The following is a 16,883-nucleotide window of genomic DNA, read 5'->3' as shown; positions in this document are numbered from 1 at the left end:
AAAAGGTTTGTTTGAGCGTGCACATTATGTGTTATATACAGCTTTGCACATATGTAGGCAGGTACCCATCAGTAGTTACAGGAGAAAGTGAGAAAAACAACAAAGCTCACTCTACATATACACAACAAGGGAAACAAAGTCAAGTACCTACATTGCTTGACATAGATTGTTTTGCCCGAACTACCTGATTATGGAGAGTGGTACTAACAAATTTTGATGGAAGTGTCCAATAACTTGAACTTTTCTGTATTTCGGAGTGTGATACAGAGGCCTCAGAATGTCACAAAAGGCAGGGCATGGCAGGCTAAGGAGTCCAGATGCTCAGGCAATGAGGACGTCTCTGGAAATCATATTACTTTATTTAGACTTGAGGTCAGATTTTGGTTGAGACTGTGGGTTTTGATTTAAACCTGGATTTGAATCCTGCTTTGGTACTAACTTGCTGTATGACCTTAGGCAAGTCATTTTACCCACTTTAATCCTTAGATTATTCATTCGTATAAAGATGATAATGCCTACTTCATGCAGTGGTTATGCGGATTAAGTATGCAAACTTACATAACCTTTGCAATGGTGTGCAGCCCACAGCAAGACCTCAATAACTTCAACTTTTATTGTTTTTACATTGTTACACGTTATCTTGAAGACTTCATTGAGCTTCAGTTTCCTTATTTAAAAAATGGTTCAAAAATGTAAATAAATAAAAATTGGATGAATAATAACTACCCTATTCACTTTACATAGTTTTAATGGATATTAACCGTATATGTAAAGATATTTTGTAAAGTGAAAAATTCTAATTATCCAGAAGGTGTGGCTATTGTCATTATTTTAGTGGTACTTAGGCTGTCATTACAGAATTTTTAGGAATAGTCCACTTGAAGTAGATACAGCATGTTACTGTTCCTCAGAGGAATAGCTGCATTCACCCATCATGCCCAATTCCTGTCTACCTTTTGGTGTGCAAAGCTGCCAGATACCTCCTATGTGTATAAGATGGATAATATTTGGAAATAAGGATCAGGAGATCCTCTGTTTCCTCTGAGAGTGGTGTATACAAGGTGGAAACCTGCAGATTTTACATTTTACAACTGCTCGGCTATTATCATTCCTGGAGCTTGAAGTTAGAACGTGATTACCATTGCCCATTTGATTGACAAGAAGCCAGAAGCTCAGATACTTGCAAATTCTGCCAGTCTTCATTGCTTTCTTTCCAACAATGATGGCGCTTTTATACCTTTCTTCATCCTCTTGGCCCTTCATATGGGAGGGTAATTGGTCTCAGACGCAGGCCCTTGACCAAGCTGTTGGGGACCTGTGACTTTTTGGCGGGGCTGCCCAAATCCCCTTTCTCAGTGAATTTTAGTGCTTTTACTTCTCATCTCTGTGACTCCCATGTGGAAGTAGAGGGGACTGGTGGATAAGAACTGCTTCTGGCATGGTCTGGCGTCCTGAGGCAGAGCTGTGTTTGAACCTCACTTCTGCCAGCTACCACTTGCAGTTGTTTGGCCTGATTTAAGTTATTTATTCACTCTGATACTTGCTTTCTGCACCTGTAAATGGGGATAATAATAATAATAAATAAATAAATATATATATATATATATTGAGCAAGATTTTTCTGAGAATTAGTTGACATAATGTACTTAAAATATATTCCAAAGAACATAGTGCAGAGAAAATGCTCTTTTGCTCTTCTGTTCTTTCCCTTTGATTTATAATAAGTCATTAACAGTTATTCTACAACTTTGGCTTTCTAGACCACTCTTTCCCTTGCATAAAAGTTAAACTCAATGACTTATAATTCCTGTACACCAATGAAGTTCTGAAATTCCTACAGTTCAAGTGCTGTGTGAGAGGAATAAATGAGGTTGCTCTGTACATTCTTAGATAGGTGGGATAAAGTCATACTGAGAGATTGAAAAGGGAGAATTTGATCTAGGTGTTATTGAATAAGTAGGATAATGATAAGCAAATGGGCATTGACAGAATGAGGAAAGACATACAGAGTCTAATGCTTTATTAGGTTCAACGAAAGCTGTTTGGGTAAACTGATTCACACTAAGGTAAATAGAGATTCTCCTGAGCTGTGTTTGTAAATTTGAAAAAGGGAAACTTACAGGAAGCATGAGCCCTTTTCTTGGGAAGGCGGTACTTCTCCCTGGCCCTTAGTCCACACTGGCAGAAGTGCAGCAGACCTTCCAGGAGGCACAGCTCCTTGCTGGACAGTGATCAGCATGAGAACAAGGACTTGGTCTGTTGTTTTCAGGCATACTTGCTGATTGTTGAACTTTGAATGAGTAAATGAGTATCGCTGATGTACCTAAATATTAATGTCTGAATGTGGAATAGAATCCAGAAGAAGAAAACCTAGTGATCATTTTATAATAGCAATTCTCCTGGAACACTTCCTGAAGATACCCCAGAGCACTTTTGCAAATGCTGATTATTTTTTTTTAAGCTTGTAGACAGCTTTTTCTTGTCTGTCGTACAGCTGTGAGTGTGGGAGCACAATTCTCTGGGGACCTGAGCATATGTTCTCTCCCTGTGAAAATCTGGGAGAGAACCCCAAAGGACACATTGTACCCCTCTCCCAGCCAAGAAAGGAAAATCCTGCTTGAAATGCTCCCTTGGTCAATGAGTAAAACTGTAAGCTGGGAATACAGCTTTATAAACTTTTTGTGTATTAGAATAAAAGAGTGAATTGATGTATGAGTCTAAAATTCTGGGTTCAGTCCTTGATCTTTTACCATAAGATATTGTATGGAAAGCTCTCTAGGCTTTATTTTTCTCCCCCATAAATAAAGAGATTAGGCCAGTGGACATGGCAATATACCTTCCATATCAGTCCTCCTAGTTGTTGCCATTTTATTGGCATTTCCTAGAACTGAGGAGCCAATAGAATACTTAGAGTTTTCATTTCACAGATGAGAAAACTGAGGTGTAGAGAGGTGAAGTCAGTTGCTGAAGGCCACAAAATGAGTTAGAAGCAGAGCTAGGATTAGAATGGAATATTACTCAGCCGTCAGAAAGAACGATTTCTCAACATTTGCAGCAACATGGACGGGACTGGAGGAGATTATGCTAAGTGAAGTAAGTCAAGCAGAGAAAGACAATTATCATATAGTTTCACTCATATATGGAACATGAGAGATAGGAGGATTGGTGGGAAAGGGAGGGGAGGAATGAAGGGGGGTAAACAGAAGGGGGAATGAACCATGAGAGACTGTGGACTCTGAGAAACAAACTGAGGGCTTCAGAGGGGAGGGGGTTGGGGGATTGGGATAGACTGGTGATGGGTATTAAGGAGGGCACATATTGCATGCTGTACTGGGTGTTATATGCAAGTAATGAATCATGGAACATTGCATCAAGAACTGGGGATGTATTGTATGGTGACTAATATAACAAAATAAATATTATTAAAAAAAACAAATATAACCCCCCCCAAAAAAAGAAACAACATCCTTAGACCACCAATCCAAAGGTTTTTAACCTTATGAGTCAGTGTCCATCTTAAAAAATCCCAAGACATGGGGCGCCTGGGTGGCACAGCGGTTAAGTGTCTGCCTTCGGCTCAGGGCGTGATCCCGCCGTGATGGGATCGAGCCCCACATCAGGCTCCTCTGCTATGAGCCTGCTTCTTCCTCTCCCACTCCCCCCTGCTTGTGTTCCCTCTCTCGCTGGCTGTCTCTATCTCTGTCAAATAAATAAAAAAAATCTTAAAAAAAAAAAATCCCAAGACAGCTGCAGACCTTCTGGGAGTGGGGATGGGATGAGGGCACATGCCTCACAGGGGAACACATCACATTTGCAAATTGTTTAAGCAGGCAAGTGGTGGTGGTGATTCTAGGATTTCAGGTGAATGGCCTTTGCGCTGCACTTTATTACTCAAAGTAGATGCTGGAATCAGCTGTTAAAAAGCAACATAGCTACATGTGAGAGAAAGTGTGCCTTTGGCTTTTTTGTTTGTTTGTTTGTTTAATAACTTCATTTGTGTAGAAAGCATCTCAACACAAGTTTGGGTTTAAATCCCTCTCCAAATAATTCTTACCTGTTTTGTTGTTGGCAGTGTCTGATTTTTAAAAAGCCAGTTCCCTTTTTTAAATATCACAGCTGTTGCTCCTCTTACATATACTTCTGCTAAATTCAGTGCTTGACTTAGCTCAACTGTAGCCAGAAAACACAAGAAGGAGCTGGTTAAAGAGGAAAGTTTTTCTCATTTACTGGGTCTGAAATTGGTCTCTCCTAATTAGTTCTCAAATTGAATATTTGGGTTAGGTGTATTAGGGTGATCTGTTTTCCTTGAAAATATATAGTCCTGGACCCTATCCTAGATCTCTTGTTTCAGAATCTTTAGGAAGTAGGGCCAAATAATCTATATTTTTACAAACCCTCCAAGTACTCCTTATGCACACTCATGTTCAAGAATTGCCTTCCTCAATACTTGCCCAAATATTTCCAGTCTTTAATAATGCTAATCTAATGATCAGTCTATCCTAAATGACTCTTTGGCCTTTAAAATGTTAAGGTAATGCAGAATTCAGAAAGCATATTTGAAAAATATAAGTGTATTATGCTAAAGTTTGTAATCTTGCATTTTTCAAACAAAATACTTTTTCCCCTCAATTGAAATACAAGGAAATAAGGGGCTGTGGTATGGTTAATGCCATGATAGGCGCCGTGAAGGGTGTAGAGATGTAGAGATTTCTCTGTGGACCTCATCTGAAGGGAGATTCCTTAGTATATACACTTCTTTTTATCTTCACAACTGCATGTATTCTTGCCATTGAAGAATTACTCCCATAGTTCTGCTTTGTGTTTTTAATATAAAAACATCAGGTGTATAATTCCAAAAATTACTTTAGCAAATGGTGAATATAAAATTTATGTCTCCTCTTAGCATTAAGCAAACTAACACGCACATTCTTACCCTGGTAGAATAAAAACCCATATAAGTATTACTATGTCTGACATTTTCTAACTTTAAAACACCTTGGTTCTGAAAGTGAAAGAAAAAAAAATCCGTGGTAAACAAATGAGTGAATATCTCTTACTCTGGATCAAGCTACAGAGTCACTCAGATGCATTTGAAATACATGTGTCAGGTACCCTCCCACCAGCAAAAGACCTGGAACCCCAGAGTGTGTCCTAAAGATCTCTAGTCGGTTGAGTGTCACAGGCTTCGGGTTAAGCCCAGTGGACCATCCATTCCTGACCAAAGGCTTCTCTGGTTTTTCAAGCAGCTTCAGAAAGCTCCTAGAGATGTTCATTTATCTACTTTTCACCCTCCTGTATTCAGGCTTTGGATTCTCGAGTTTCCCACTGGGCTCATATCCCTTCTGTTTCTATATAGCCATTTCTGTGTCAAATCCCTCTATTCCAATAGTGTAGTCAGACCTGTCCATTCTTACCTGCAAAGCTTCTATTCTAAGGGGAATAGGGAGAACTTGGAAGCCTCCCTGGAATAGGAGTATAGGATGTCCTTGGGGTCCTGTATTCACTCTGATGAGGTGCTTGGTCAAAACCCAGGTGCCATGGACTATCCAATGCTTGGCCCATAGACTGTCCACAGACTTTTCAGTCATGTAACACATACTTCATTAAGATTGGTTGGTTCCTTTTCTTTCCATGGAAACTGTGTCCCTTTTGCAATTTATTGAAACTACCCTGCAGTGTGCACCATTATTCTTTTTGCTTGCATTCATGAATGGTGTGTTCTCGATAGGAATATCCAGGTGGAGATCCATAATCAGTCTCCTAGTTAGGGAAGAAAAAAAAAAAAAGAAGAAAATCCATTGGTGCATTGCATTCAGCTGTGTTTAAGAGGTCTTATCATTAAAACAGCAGCAGGCATTCGGAAATCAAGCTTGCCGGCAGTGCTGGACATGCAGGATTAAAATAATCGTCCATTAGGCTCTGTCTCATAAACGTTTTCCTTTGACTTTTGGCAGGATCACCAACCTCAGCATATGCCAGTTGACATGGGAACACCGAGGCCAGCAATTTAAGGATTTTCACATTTGCCTGCCGTGGTAAGATTTAAACATATAACAATGAAAGACATTAAATATTACTGGGTTCTGGATTTTTGCACTATATATGAAAGTGAAGTTGTTTACATGTAATATTTTTTGACCCATATGGGTTTCTATTCCGTTACCTTTTATAAAAACACAGTAAACCCAAGAGAAATCTATAATACATAAATGTTGAATTTAGTATCATTCGGGTTGGTGAAAATAGGGAAACTAAGTAATATCAAGATTTTTTCTTATTTCTGTACAATTGGACCAAGTGGAAGAAATGGTTTCCATTTTGAAAAATGAAATTTTGTCTATTCAGAAGAGATATGATTATCAGGGCACAAAGGGAGACAAGGTTAAGATCAATGGGGAAAAAGAAAGGGGAGGTGATTCTGTTTTCAATATCTTAGGGGGCAGTCATAGACTCAGTATGGGCCCAGAGATTGGGTTTCTAAAAGAATCAAATCTGTAGTCAATCAGGTGATTGCATAAAAATGAAGAATGCTTGATGCCGGTGGTGTGGTGATATACTGGATGCTTATTGGTGTCAGAGGTGCAACTATATGATGTTTCTTAAAAAGAGAGTCATAATGATGAAGATGTTGGCAGACGGATAGCAAATTGTGTTATTAGAAGATTGTTTTGAAAAGAGAAGTCTTCCACTCTGTGTGTGTGTTTACATATATGTGTGCATACACACACTCTTAGATCTGATATGCTGAATAAAGTATTATTTAAACATTCCATATTTTGTGGAATAGAACAAAGTGTCTAGATACATTTCAAATATAAAGTAGAAAATGTACCATGACGTGGTTAACTGGAGTCAAACAAGATCATCTATGCCCCAGGTAGATTGTTTGGACTCTGAACTGTTGAACTTAAAAGGTTAAATTCAGTAATAATACCCATTCCATTTACGAACTTCAGGGTGAACCAGATCTTCATAGAGTGAGACTATATTTGGCATTTTTAGTTCTCAGATGGCTACCATTTTAGTATATTTTCCACATGTGTTCGGTCTCCAATTTCATGTGGCTTTGTAGTAGGTTCATGATACGTTGAACAAAATGTGACTTAACCAACTTATTTGTCCATTTTTGTATAGCACAGATGGCCTTATATCTGTGAATTTTCAAAGGATATATTTTGGCAATTCAGTATTCAAATTTAGTCTTCCGAGTATATTCCTCTCAAATTGCCCTGCTGTTTTATTCAGTTATATTATTGCGGTAACTTTTAGTTTAACAGCTTGTATTCACATAATCTATATATGGAACAATGGAAGAATGATTATTAAATAGCCTGGAAGATGCATTACTTAAAGCTGATACCTGAAAATGACAGTACAACTTCATACTTTCATACATATAAAAGTAAATGAATGTACTATTATGGTTTCTTTTATCTGAATACCACATTCCTTTTAAAAATTAAATTACTTTGCATTTGAGTTTAATGTTTTATTTCATGATTTAGATGTGTTTTCTAGGAACTACCACCAAGCTCTAATTCCCATACATAAGTCATGGTTTCTCATATATACACTGAATTCAAGATAACATCCTAATGAAAGTCATTAAATCTCAGATATCAGAAGGGCCAGAGTTAAACTGAACAGGGCTTTTTAAAATCCCCAAGGCTGGACAGTTTGAGGAGAACAACAAAAGTAGGAGAAACATGCATGTGACTGGCCTTAATGAAACAATAAACCTTCATGGAGGTGGTCTAGTCAATCACTTCTGGACCACAGAAATCATAGTTTCATCTGAACCCTGTATATCAAATTATATTTTCTATTATCAAGAGTGAAACCCTACCAGAGAAACCCAATAGATCATGCTGACCTGATTTGTGTCCCTTGGGATATGGGAAATTTTTCTTGAAGCTAGCCTTGGAGCTTCTAATCTCTGTAGAGAACCAGGCGGTACTGAATCCTGTGCCACTTTTGCAATGTGAGAACACTCTGTTGACCAGACAGACTTGTTTGAGAAAGAAGACATCGATGAAGAGTGGTATAATAGAAAGAGCAATGATTTAAGAATCAATGGACCTAAATCCTAATCCTGACATTATAGTTGACTGAGCTAGAGAAGTTTTTTTTGTTTGTTTGTTGGTTTGTTTTTTCCTTCTTTGCCTCCAAGCTCTTAGTCATTTAACTCTTGGGCCTTAGTTTTTAATCTGTAAAATGAGGTTAATACTCACTGTACTCCTCTGTAGTTTTATACGGAGATAAAATAATGAATGGGAAACACTTTGAGAAACTTAAAATCATTACACAGAACTTAGTATTGCTAGAAAGTTGATTCCTTATTAATAGCACTTGTCTGATTTAAAATTATGTGAAAAAGATCTTAATAGGTCGTCACGGATGCCTTCACATTGAACAAAGGCTTACAGTTGTTCTGAGCTCTAATATATTTGATTTCTCTCTAAATTGTGTTAACTACAAAAGTCAGTTGTTTTAACTGCCTCTGACTGGTGTCTGAACTGGTCTCTCGTGTTTATGATGCATTGACCCCAAATTTCAGTGTCCTAGAGTTACTACAAAAGGAGAGCATGGGTGAGAATGAAGAAATATTTACAATACATCACTGTCAGCAGAATGGGGAGGAAAGGGTCTCTAGGGTTGACTCCTGAAATGAATCAGTCTTTCCCAGACCTCTCTCCCTCTAATTTTTTTCAGATATATACTTTTTACTAAACCAGAGTCTCTACTTATCCACCTGCCCCTTATCTTCTTCTCTGTCTCCTCCCACTCTCCTTTCTCCTCTCCTTCACACCTCAGAAAGTCCTTTACTTGTTTACAATCCAGTTTTTTATTTTTATTTTTTGGATATTGACCCACAGCCTTCTGCTTCCATAAATCCTGCTTTAAGTGTTTGATATCTAAGACAAACACACCCCTATAGCCCTGAGTTTACTTTCTGACTCCATTTCATTACAAACATAGACAGTCAATATGAATCGGGGGTGGGGAAGTGTCTTGGGTCAAAAAACACAGTTTGCTTCAACACACCATAGTCTTTGCCCCTGCAAAGAACTGTTGATCACATGTCCTTTAAGAATAAAGCCATAATTAGTCAAGGAAATACAAATCAAAACCATAATGAGATACCACCTCAAACAGGTCAGAATGGCTAAAATGAACAATTAAGGAAACAACAGATGTTGGCGAGGATGTGGAGAAAGGGGAACCCTCTTACACTGTTGGTGGGAATTCAAACTGGTGCAGCCACTTTGGAAAACAGTATGGAGGTTCCTCAAAAAGTTAAAAATAGGGCTGCCTATGACCCAGCAATTGCACTATTAGGTATTTATCCAAAGGCTATAAACATAGTGATTCAAAGGGGCACATGCACTCTAATGTTTATAGCAACAATGTCCACAGTAGCCAAAATATGGAAAGAATCCAGATATCCATGGACAGATGAATGGATAAAGAAAAATGGCATATGTATATAATGGAATATTACTCAGCCATCTGAAAGAATGAAATCTTGCCATTTGCAATGACGTGGATGGAACTGAGGATATTATGCTAAGTGAAATAAGTCAGTCAGAGAAAGACAAATATATTATTTCACTCATATATGGAATTTAAGAAAAAAAACAGATGAACATAAGGGAAGGGAAGGAAAAACAAGATGAAAACAGAGGGAGACGAACTGTAAGAGACTCTTAACTATAGGAAACAAACTTAGGGTTGCTGGAGGGGAGGTGGGTGGGGCGATGGGGTAACTGGGTGATGGGCATTAAAGAGGGCACTTGATGTAATGAGCACTGGGTGTTATATGCAACTGATGAATCACAAAAGTACCTCTAAAACAAATAATACACTATATGTTAATTAAGTTGAATTTAAATTAAAAAAGAATAAAGCCATAATTATTAGAAAATATCACCTAGATAATAAACAGGAAATTCCAAAAATTACATGTTACAGAAAATCTTCCGGAGTTCCCAGTTTATCTACTAATGTTAGAAGCAATTAGGGACTATAAATAATGGATGAAGTTAAGCATAGTAGTCAAAATTTTTATCCAGAGTGCCAGAGAAGAATGTTAACCTAATGGATGTGCGTCAGAGAAATTGCCTGACGTATGAAATACCAACCAAGAGTATCACCCATTTAGTTTTTTTAGGGATAAAATTTGACCATCCAAAGTTCACCATTGTGGAGATGTTTACCTACGTGCGCTTTCTCTTTCCTGGCCTCAAGATGTCCAGCTACATGGTAGCATCATTTTTACCTTCTTTGACTGTTAAACCCACCCTCATTCCTACTAATTTATTCTACTAAGAGAACAAAAGTAACTAATGATCCTTCAAGCTTGGGTATAGTTCATTCTGTCCTTATGTTAGAATCTAATTTAAATTTTCTTTGGGTCACAAAATTCTGCAACTAATCTGGAAGAGTAACCAAAGAGAATTAAGATAGGAATAAAGTTAAGTATGGGAAATGTTATCTCAGGATACTCCATACAGATTTCTGCGTGTTTATAACTGACCCAATTAGCCTGAAAATTGTAGTTTTTAATCATCACAGCAGACCATACTACTAAAACTCAGTGAAACAGTTTTCTTGGGATCTGGCTGATCTGGATACTATTATTTTCAGTATTCCCAACTCAAAAGATAATTTCTCTTTTCAATCATTGACCTCTGCTTCTCCCCAAAGCAAAAATGGAGATGAGATATAATCAGCAAAGAGAAATTCTTAAGACCCTTCCCAGTAATGGGATCACAAAATGATGGAAATTGATAGAAATTCAAGTAGGGTCTCTAAAATCTCAGCCACTTTAATTCGCATTTCACTGAAGTTCCAGAAAACGACAAGTGATTTTCTATTCCAGTCACCCACTATTCCTTTGCAGCTGATCAAAATAACCCATGACTAACAATAGGAACCAAACAACCACCATATATGCAGTGGTCCCATCTATCACTCAGACACTTTCGGTGTAATAAAGTCAAAAGTGAATTTTCTCCTTTTATTTTTAAGTTTTGCATCTGACAAAATGTCATTAGAGCACAGTGACTTATGGAAAATTGGGATAGATTGAGAGCCTCTGATAAAAGACAATCTTTATATATCACTGGAGGATTCTACAGAATTGAGGGGGAAGGGGAGCAATAGTTTTAATAATGTGTTCTCTGGTGTCTTATCAACCATCTGCAAAAAATTCTAATTAACTATCTAAAGATACATTATAAAAATATATTGTAAGGGCACAAATATGATTCTGGAAAACATTTTGAAAGCTTAAAGATAAATATTCTGTTTGTTAGGGAGTGTGGAGGGCAACGGAAGCTGAGAAACATAAGTTGTGTAGGCATACTATGATTATATCCTAATATTAGGCAAAAAGATGTGTTCTGACATACTACCCCTAGGCCATGTATGTCAGCTTTTAGACTATTTCTGCTTATATGGGGTGTGTGTGTGTGTGTGTGTGTGTGTGTGTGTGTGTGAGAGAGAGAGAGAGAGAGAGAGAGAGGGAGAATGTCTGAGAAAGTAGGAAGCAGATACCACCAAAAGTGAAACTTCTGCAGGTTAAACTGAAAGGGCAAGATATACCAAATATTTCGTTCCTCAAGGAGCGACAGTTACTGCTAAGATTAAACATGGTGATTTTAGAGTTGTTCAAGGATTTACTTTAATCTTGGTGTCTTTGTGTTGCTCAGTGAGCTGTTTTGTTATATTGTCACTGCATCACTGTGACAACTGTTTTATCCTAGGATCCCCCCAAATCCTGACTTCACACACAGGAGATTTCATAGTAAAAATAGGCATTAATTTATTAATTTTCCATGTGAAAAACATTATAACTTTCGGTTTTCTCTTTCCCTAGTCATTCATACACCCATTTATTTGTTGATTCATTCATTGAACAAATAATTATTGATCACCAACTAGGTCTTTCTAGGCATCGTACTGGGGATACTGAAGTAAACCCAATAGATAAAAACCCTTGCCTCCTGGATTACCTTCTAGTGGAAAAGATGAGCAGTGAACAAGATACAAATCTAAAAGATGTAGTGTTTATATATTTTATACCCCCATATGTATTTTATATATAGATGGGTGCTAGAGAGAAAAAGTAAGAGTTTTGGAGGGCAGGATGGGACAGGTGTTGAATTATAGAATGGCCTAGGAGAGCTTTCCTAGATAGACCTTTTGAGACCTTTTGAAACAAGACTTGAAGGAAATGAGGAAACAAGCCATGCTGATATCTAGAGGTTCCTAGGCAGTGAGAACAGTGAGTGACACAAAAGGGTGCCTGGCATATTTGTAAAACAGCAAGGAAGCCATTGAGGTTGGAGTGAAAGAGGGAGAGATAGTAGATGAGGTCTGAGAGGCAATGTGGAATCAGATCATGTAGGGAATTGGTGCTGTGGAAGACTTGGCTCTTACTCAGCGAGCTGAGAGGCCTTTGGAGGTTTTGGGTAGAGCAGTGGCATGATTGACCTGACTTGTACTTTTATGAGGATCTGGCTGCCATGCTGAGAGTGGATGATAGAAGGGGACACATGGAGTGGGCAGGCAAGGTATAAGTGGGGAGACCACTTAGGAGCATGCTGCAGTAATTCTATTAAGAAGGCAGGAGAAGGGTCTGTTCATAAGTGGAGAGGCTGACCTTGTCTGAGAGCACAGGGAACTTATCCAGAGTAATCGGAGAGTTAAGGAGAGGCACAGATATGATAGTGAGAGTGTGTGGAAGTTCTCACTTGATTATCTACCAAACATCAAGCAAATCAGACTGCATGAGTATAGGCACTGAGTGGTTTGCCTGATTGACTTTAATAAGGGTTATGATTTTACCAGGAAAGTTCGCCAAAGCAAAAAAGGAGTTAAGTATGATTATAATGATGATCCTTGGCAAGGAGGCAGGAGAAGATATCATGGGGGAGAAAACTCAGGGACACTAAGAGAGTGGATTTTAGGTGCTGGTGGGGTGGCAGAACTGTAGGGTTTGAGATGTTAAAGGAGGTGAGCCGGAAAGATAACTGCTCATGATCAGAGAAAGGAATATTTGAAATGGAGATTTTTTAGGGGCTACAGTTATAGCTAACAACAAGGTCAAAGGTGAGACTGTGTAAGTGCGTGGGTCAGGAAGGATAGCTGATGAAATCTTGGAAGAGAGAAAGTCCAGGAACTGACACGATAGGATATTGGAAGGATCATCTCATTGGATATGGAAATGCCCAAAAATTAAATAGGAGTAGTATTAAAGAGTGATCATGAACCAGGCACTAGAAATTCCAGTTAATGGAGGAGGGAACAACTGGAGGATGGTAGAAGAAGCACCAGCAGGGGTAGAGGGTAGTATAGCCTGATGATGTGGAAATGAAAGCTGGAAGTTTATAGGTGAAGAAGAGAGAAAGTTTTGGGTGCAGTAATGAAGAGCAAGGAGGGCACCTAACATACTCTCAGCCTCTTTGGTTATAGGGATCTATGAGAGGAAAAGCTACCTCTTGGAAGGGCTTTAGTGGAATTAGTGTTATGGAGGTGAGCCAAGTTTCAACCGGTGCTAAAAGTGAAAGGGAAGTTTCTAAAGGAGGTTGAGAATAAGTGGACTTACCGGTGATTGATCTAATGTCTCAGAGGGTTCAGGGAAAGGGTTTCAAGAGGCATGGGGCCAGGGTCAGAACAAGTAGTGAACAAAATCCTATGGGTGTGAGAGAAGAAAAGACAAGAGACGACGGCGATGCACATGCAGTGGTCTGATGATAGCTGTCCCACTGCTCTCACAGACTGTGGTGGTACTACGTGTTCAGGGCAAGGAGAGTAATGTCCCTTGAGTGCAAGATTAAAGGATTGTAAGGCAGACCTTTCCAAGAGAACAAAGAGTTCTGAGGTTCCCACTTTGACTGTTGCTGAGGAGACAGTTGTCTTTCAGAAGAGTGATATGACTCAGGACACACAGATACTCTCTTGACTTGAGCCAAACAGTGGTCTTCAGTGAGGTGGTCTTACACTGAATGGGCTGGCTTCCTCTGAGTTCATCATTATAGAACCCGGTGATTCATCTTTAATCAGAAGAACCCCCTTAAATTCCTTTACCAGTAGAACATTGCACTCAGTATTTGGCACATCAGATACAGACTTCACTGTGGAATTCATTGTTGAACTTTAATGTCCTACGTTTGTGATTTTTTTCCCTATCAACCTACTTATAAACTGTTCCTCCTCTCCCCATTTTTCTCCCTGGGCCTGTTCCATTCCTTGATACAATTAGTGCATGAATAACTGCCAATATGACTGTGTTCTCCCCCTTTTTCTTAGAAGTACTACATTTTCTTATTCTGTGCATTCTCTAAAATACTGGTTACCCCACAGTTTTGTTCATCTTCAATGTCATGTGCTCTGAAGTGAGTGAAGGTATGTGTTTTGCAAGTTCTAGTGACCTTTTCCTTTGTCCTGACTTTCTGTCTTTGCAGAACGCACTTGAGAACTTCAGCAAAATCATAAATGACTCTTAACTTTTACTCTTACCATCTAAGACACTTCTAAAATCAACAGTTTTTTTTCCGGGGAGGGATAGTAATAGTCATAAAGTTTTTGGAGCACTATAGCTGGCCACTCTATGGGACTAAAAGGCAAGTTGTAATTAAATCTAATGCTTCAGGCCCAATATCTCTGAAAAATAAAGCTGTTTTCTGTTTGTGGCCTTAGAAGCAGGTATTCAGGTCTCTGAAAAAATAAAATACATACATATGGAATAGATTATGAATAGAATGGGATCAGTTAGTGACACAGACCATCAGTACCATTGGGGTTATTATGAATTATAAATTGCTATTTCTCTTCTTTTCCTACAATGTAGAGATACTGCAAAGATTTTAAAATGTAATATTTTAATACTTTTTATGGGAAGAAAATTCTATGAGACAGTGAAGAACACATGATTTAGATGAATGAACTTTTCTTAACAGTTAAAATTATTCATTATTCATTCTCACCTGTACCACTGGTTATTTCTCTATCCCCACGTCAAGATAAGATTCAATCTTCTTGTTATACTCCTAAGTCTCCCTTAATATGGTTCCCAGCACCTGCAGTGTCTGAGGCAATGTGATAGAGGTAAGAGCATGGGATGTGGCATCAAACGGCTGATACTTGAATTCTGGCTTTGCTACTTACCAGCTGTCCAGTGTTAAGGAAGTTATATGAGTGTTATTATTCTCTGTTCTCTTATCACAGGGTTGCTGTGTGAACTTCTCTACTGTATTTGAAAGTGTTCAGTACACTGTTATAAATAGTATGTGCTCAATAAATACACATTCATCATGTGCTCCTTGGTTTCAGCCTCAGGTATTTGGTTAGCTTTCCTGGTTTATGTTTTTCTGGCCTCCTCCACTGTTTACTCCTTTTTTCTGCTTAAGCATTTTTTACCATTGCTTTCCACTTGACCAGTGAATGTGTGCCATATTAGATGAGCTTTCTGGTTGGGAAGGGGAGGTGTTAGGAGTCTTGTTTAGATAAGGAAGATCTGAAGGAAATATGCTAATGATAAGTATGAGAAAACGAAATATTTATGGAAAAGAAGGGAAAGATGACATGACCGGAATCTGAGTATCAAATGATGGTATAAAGTTTTCATAAACCAGACTTCTAGCAATGTTCATCATATGTAGAACCACCAAGGAGCAAAAACCTGCCAAATAACATTGGCTGTCTCTTCTAGAATCTCAATCAATTAAATTAAATGTTATTCTTTTCATGTAACTATAGATACATAACTTTATGATATATAATCTTATTTTTTAACATGTCCCCCTCAGGACATAAGCATAGCATAGAACTAAGAAGAGTGTTTAAGAATGTTTAAGAACTAGGAAGACAGAAACTGATCAATGAGCAATAAGAACTCAGTACCACAGTATTAAAGGGGGTCAATATTTTGATGATGATGATTTTTTCCTTTTTTTAAATTTCAAGTTTTATTTAAATTCTAGTTAGTTAACATATATGGTAAAATTGGTTTCAGGTGTAGAATTTAGTGATTTATCACTTACATACAACACCCAGTGCTCATCACAAGTGCCCTCTTTAATGCCCATTATGCATTTAGCCCATCCCCTACCCACCTCCCTCCATCAACCCTTGTTTGTTCTCTATTGTTAACAGTCTCTTATGGTGTGCCTCTCCTCTCTTTTTTTTTACCCCTTACTCTTCTCCCATGCTTATATGTTTTGTTAATATTATTGTTTTAGAGAATGAGAACTAAAGGGGCAGGTGATTTGAAAGGAACACTTTCCTGTTTGGTGTTTTTTGTTTGTTTGTTTTTGCTGCATATTGTTAGAGTCCTCAATCATGCTTCATTGAATTAAAAACTAAGCCTAGTAATTGCCATCCTTAAGTGACAAAATATGTGTAGTGAAACTCTAAACAGAGGAGATGGTTGAAACAGATAAGTTTCCAAGCTCAGTTTCTTGATTGATATTGTCTTTTCAAAACAATTGGGTATTCCATGTCATTAACATAGCAGGGAGAAAAAGAGAATATATTCTGCCTGTGCCTCTTTGGTCATCTTTTCACACTCCATTAGAGGCTTTATCCAACTTTTGTATTCAGACTATTGTATTTTTCTGGTGCTAGAAGAAACTTCAACAAGGACATGATGAATGTCCATATTGAATTGGATCCCCTCCTCTTTTTAATTAAGTTCATTTAAATTTAATTTTGTAATTTTACTTCAGTAAACCATCTGACTCCAGATGTTGGGTGCACTTTTTCTTATTTCTGTTCCCACATAATTGTACCTGTAAAAGATTTATAGCTGCAGGAGACATTTTGGAACCTTTAAGAGCATTTTCGGCATATGTTTCATGGATGACTGATAACATGAG

The 16,883-nt window shown here is 38.1% G+C and overlaps 1 protein-coding gene across 2 annotated transcripts in view; it reads left to right on the top strand.

The window, feature by feature from the left end:
• Positions 1–16,883, top strand: part of SEMA6D (semaphorin 6D) — a 605,120-nt gene that overhangs the window by 214,267 nt on the left and 373,970 nt on the right. For both annotated transcript variants that reach the window (XM_034661020.1, XM_034661019.1), the window contains exon 2: positions 5,955–6,035. The gene's annotated coding sequence lies outside the window, so the exon portion shown is untranslated. The remainder of the gene's footprint in view (positions 1–5,954; positions 6,036–16,883) is intronic.

Source organism: Ailuropoda melanoleuca, chromosome 5 (genome assembly GCF_002007445.2).
Source record: "Ailuropoda melanoleuca isolate Jingjing chromosome 5, ASM200744v2, whole genome shotgun sequence".
Lineage (NCBI taxonomy): Eukaryota > Metazoa > Chordata > Mammalia > Carnivora > Ursidae > Ailuropoda > Ailuropoda melanoleuca.
The sequence above is the reverse complement of the archived record's forward strand: the minus strand, read 5'-3'. Positions and strand labels throughout refer to the sequence as shown.